The sequence below is a fragment of the Nothobranchius furzeri genome, unplaced genomic scaffold (genome assembly GCF_043380555.1).
Source record: "Nothobranchius furzeri strain GRZ-AD unplaced genomic scaffold, NfurGRZ-RIMD1 Scf024, whole genome shotgun sequence".
Classification (NCBI taxonomy): Eukaryota; Metazoa; Chordata; class Actinopteri; order Cyprinodontiformes; family Nothobranchiidae; genus Nothobranchius; species Nothobranchius furzeri.
In genome coordinates, this window is record NW_027223041.1 from 506227 (window position 1) to 511924 (window position 5698).

Below are 5698 nucleotides of genomic sequence, written 5' to 3' on the forward strand. Positions count from 1 at the left end.
TTGGACCTCCAGCCAGTACACCCACCTCATGTCCGAATGCCATCCAGAAAATATGGTGGTCCAGCAAAGCATCATACTCCTGCGACACCAGAGGAGTATTTCCGGGTCCATTTTTTCAGTGCCATTGACACAGTGATCACCCAGCTACATGATCGCTTTGACCAGCCAAGCCTGGAAAATCTGAACAAGCTGGAGGAGCTGCTGCTTACTGGAAAGACCAATGATATGGTGAGCCTGTACCCAGAACTGGACCTGCAAAAAATGCAAATTCAGTTGGCAATGTTTAAAGCAAATCATACCTACACTTCCTGTAAAGAGGCTGCCCAAATTCTTAGAGGGATGCAACCAGAGGTCAGAGGGCTCTTCTCACAAGTTGAGACTCTGGTGAGACTGCTAATTGTGGTCCCAGTCTCATCCTGTGAGGCTGAAAAGAGTTTCAGCGCTCTGCGACGGTTGAAGACCTGGCTGAGGTCAACAATGACACAGCTGAGGCTCAACAGCACTGCAGTCTGCCACGTCCACAGGGATAGACTGAAGAGGCTAGACAAAAGAGAAATAGCCACAGCTTTCATTGGTACATCTGAGAGACGGGTGTACATCTTGTAGTAGTCCAGTTACACATTTGTGGGCTTATAAATTGGCTTCTGAATGTCCTAGAGAGATCAGGTTTGTTTTAATGTACTCCAATCAACGGCCCCTACAACCACAAAAAGGAATGGAGTCATTAGCACTTATGGTTTGTAAATGGCACCCAGAATTATGTTGCACGAAGCACAATTTCACATCATTCTGGGTCCATTTCTGTGAAAACAAGGTCCAATCAGGCTGAAACGCTACAAGAAGGTAGAATCTATTGAGTTGTAAGTGATCTGAACGTTTCAAGATGATCGCACATTCCTATAGGGGGTAAAACCATGTCCCAAAGGTCACCGGGCCTGGTGTCACTTTAAAGTTGTAGTCCAGTTACACCTTTGTGGGCTTATAACTTGGCTTCTAAATGTCCTAGAGAGGTAAGGTTTGTTTTAGTGTACTCCAATCAAAAGCCCCTACAACCACAAAAAGGAATGGAGTCATTAGCACTTATGGTTTGTAAATGGCACCCAGAATTATTTTGCACGAAGCACAATTTCACATCATTCTGGGTTCATTTGTGTGAAAACAAGGTCCAATCAGGCTGAAACGTTACAGGAAGGTAGAATCTATTGAGTTGTAAGTGATCTGAACGTTTCATGATGATAGCACTTTCCTAAGGGGGTCAAACCATGTCCCAAAGGTCACCGGATCTGGTGTCAATTTAAAGAAGTAGTCCAGTTACACATTTGTGGGCTTACAACGTGGCTTCTGAATGTCCTAGAGAGATCAGGTTTGTTTTAATATACTCCAATCAACAGCCCCTACAACCACAAAAACGAATGGAGTCATTAGCACTTATGGTTTTTAAATGGCACCCAGAATTATGTTGCACGAAGCACAATTTCACATCATTCTGAGTTCATTTGTGTGAAAACAAGGTCCAATCAGGCTGAAACGTTACAGGAAGGTAGAATCTATTGAGTTGTAAGTGATCTGAACGTTTCATGATGATAGCACTTTCCTAAGGGGGTCAAACCATGTCCCAAAGGTCACCGGATCTGGTGTCAATTTAAAGAAGTAGTCCAGTTACACATTTGTGGGCTTATAATGTGGCTTCTGAATGTCCTAGAGAGATCAGGTTTGTTTTAATATACTCCAATCAACAGCCCCTACAACCACAAAAAGGAATGGAGACATTAGCACTTATGGTTTTTAAATGGCACCCAGAATTATGTTGCACGAAGCACAATTTCACATCATTCTGGGTTCATTTGTGTGAAAACAAGGTCCAGTAAGGCTGAAACTTTACAGGAAGGTAGAATCTATTGAGTTGTAAGTGATCTGAACGTTTCATGATGATAGCACTTTCCTAAGGGGGTCAAACCATGTCCCAAAGGTCACCGGATCTGGTGTCAATTTAAAGAAGTAGACCAGTTACACAACATATCAACAACATAATTCTGGGTGCCATTTACAAACCATAAGTGCTAATGACTCCATTCCTTTTTGTGGTTGTAGGGGCTGTTGATATGAGTACATTAAAACAAACCTGATCTCTCTAGGACATTCAGAAGCCAAGTTATAAGCCCACAAATGTGTAACTGGACTACTTCTTTAAATTGACACCAGATCCGGTGACCTTTGGGACATGGTTTGACCCCCTTAGGAAAGTGCTATCATCATGAAATGTTCAGATCACTTACAACTCAATAGATTCTACCTCTCTAGGACATTCAGAAGAAAAGTTATAAGCCGAAAAAGGTGTAACTGGACTACTTCTTTAAAGTGACACCAGGCCCGGTGACCTTTGGGACATGGTTTGACCCCCTATAGGAATGTGCGATCATCATGAAACGTTCAGATCACTTACAACTCAATAGATTCTACCTTCCTGTAACGTTTCAGCCTGATTGGACCTTGTTTTCACACAAATGGACCCAGAATGATGTGAAATTGTGCTTCGTGCAACATAATTCTGGGTGCCATTTACAAACCATAAGTGCTAATGACTCCCTTCCATTTTGTGGTTGTAGGGGCTGTTGATTGGAGTACACTAAAACAAACCTGATCTCTCTAGGAAATTCAGAAGCCAAGTTATAAGTTCACAAATGTGTAACTGGACTACTTCTTTAAATTGACACCAGATCCGGTGACCTTTGGGACATGGTTTGACCCCCTTAGGAAAGTGCTATCATCATGAAACGTTCAGATCACTTACAACTCAATAGATTCTAACTTCCTGTAACGTTTCAGCCTGATTGGACCTTGTTTTCACACAAATGAACCCAGAATGATGTGAAATTGTGCTTCGTGCAACATAATTCTGGGTGCCATTTAAGAACCATAAGTGCTAATGACTCCATTCCTTTTTGTGGTTGTAGGAGCTATTAATTGAAGTACTCTAAAACAAACCTGACCTCTCTAGGACATTCAGAAGAAAAGTTATAAGCCCACAAATGTGTAACTGGACTACTTCTTTAAAGTGACACCAGGCCCGGTGACCTTTGGGACATGGTTTGACCACCTATAGTAATGTGCAATCATCTTGAAATGTTCAGATCACTTACAACTCAATAGATTCTACCTTCTTGTAACGTTTCAGCCTGATTGGACCTTGTTTTCACACAAATGGACCCAGAATGATGTGAAATTGTGCTTCGTGCAACATAATTCAGGGTGCCATTTACAAACCATAAGTGCTAATGACTCCATTCCTTTTTGTGGTTGTAGAGGCTGTTGATTGGAGTACACTAAAACAAACCTGACCTCTTTAGGATATTCAGAAGCCAAGTTATAAGCCCACAAAGGTGTAACTGGACTACTTCTTTAAAGTGACACCAGGCCCGGTGACCTTTGGGACATGGTTTGACCCCCTATAGGAATGTGCGATCATCATGAAACGTTCAGATCACTTACAACTCAATAGATTCTACCTTCTTGTAACGTTTCAGCCTGATTGGACCTTGTTTTCACACAAATGGACCCAGAATGATTTGAAATTGTGCTTCGTGCAGCATAATTCTGGGTGCCATTTACAAACCATAAGTGCTAATGACTCCATTCCTTTTTGTGGTTGTAGGGGCTGTTGGTTGGAGTACACTAAAACAAACATGATCTCTCTAGGACATTCAGAAGCCAAGTTATAAGCCCACAAATGTGTAACTGGACTACTTCTTTAAATTGACACCAGATCCGGTGACCTTTGGGACATGGTTTGACCCCCTTAGGAAAGTGCTATCATCATGAAACGTTCAGATCACTTACAACTCAATAGATTCTACCTTCCTGTAACGTTTCAGCCTGATTGGACCTTGTTTTCACACAAATGAACCCAGAATGATGTGAAATTGTGCTTCGTGCAACATCATTCTGGGTGCCATTTAAAAACCATAAGTGCTAATGACTCCAGTCCTTTTTGTGGCTGTAGGGGCTGTTGATTGGAGTACACTAAAACAAACCTGACCTCTTGAGGATATTCAGAAGCCAAGTTATAAGCCCACAAAGTTGTAACTGGACTACTTCTTTAAAGTGACACCAGGCCCGGTGACCTTTGGGACATGGTTTGACCCCCTTAGGAACGTGCTATCATTATGAAACGTTCAGATCACTTACAACTCAATAGATTCTATGTTCTTGTAACGTTTCAGCCTGATTGGACCTTGTTTTCACACAAATGGACCCAGAATGATGTGAAATTGTGCTCCGTGCAACATAATTCTGGCTGCCATTTACAAACCATAAGTGCTAATGACTCCCTTCCTTTTTGTGGTTGTAGGGGCTGTTGATTGGAGTACACTAAAACAAACCTGATCTCTCTAGGAAATTCAGAAGCCAAGTTATAAGCTCACAAATGTGTAACTGGACTACTTCTTTAAATTGACACAAGATCCAATGACCTTTGGGACATGGTTTGACCCCCTTAGGAAAGTGATATCATCATGAAACGTTCAGATCACTTACAACTCAATAGATTCTACCTTCCTGTAACGTTTCAGCCTGATTGGACCTTGTTTTCACACAATTGAACCCAGAATGATGTGAAATTGTGCTTCGTGCAACATAATTCTGGGTGCCATTTAAAAACCATAAGTGCTAATGACTCCATTCCTTTTTGTGGTTGTAGGAGCTATTAATTGAAGTACTCTAAAACAAACCTGACCTCTCTAGGACATTCAGAAGAAAAGTTATAAGCCGACAAAGGTGTAACTGGACTACTTCTTTAAAGTGACACCAGGCCCGGTGACCTTTGGGACATGGTTTGACCCCCTATAGTAATGTGCAATCATCTTGAAACGTTCAGATCACTTACAACTCAATAGATTCTACCTTCTTCTATGGTTTTTAAATGGCACCCAGAATTATGTTGCACGAAGCACAATTTCACATCATTCTGGGTTCAATTGTGTGAAAACAAGGTCCAATCAGGCTGAAACGTTACAAGAAGGTAGAATCTATTGAGTTGTAAGTGATCTGAACGTTTCATGATGATAGCACTTTCCTAAGGGGGTCAAACCATGTCCCAAAGGTCACCGGATCTGGTGTCAATTTAAAGAAGTAGTCCAGTTACACATTTGTGAGCTTATAACTTGGCTTCTGAATTTCCTAGAGAGATCAGGTTTGTTTTAGTGTACTCCAATCAACAGCCCCTACAACCACAAAAAGGAAGGGAGTCATTAGCACTTATGGTTTGTAAATGTTAGCCAGAATTATGTTGCACGGAGCACAATTTCACATCATTCTGGGTCCATTTGTGTGAAAACAAGGTCCAATCAGGCTGAAACGTTACAAGAAGGTAGAATCTATTGAGTTGTAAGTGATCTGAACGTTTCATGATGATAGCACTTTCCTAAGGGGGTCAAACCATGTCCCAAAGGTCACCGGGCCTGGTGTCACTTTAAAGAAGTAGTCCAGTTACAACTTTGTGGGCTTATAACTTGGCTTCTGAATATCCTCAACAGGTCAGGTTTAATTTAGTGTACTCCAATCAACAGCCCCTACAACCACAAAAAGGACTGGAGTCATTAGCACTTATGGTTTTTAAATGGCACCCAGAATTATGTTGCACGAAGCACAATTTCACATCATTCTGGGTTCATTTGTGTGAAAACAAGGTCCAATCAGGCTG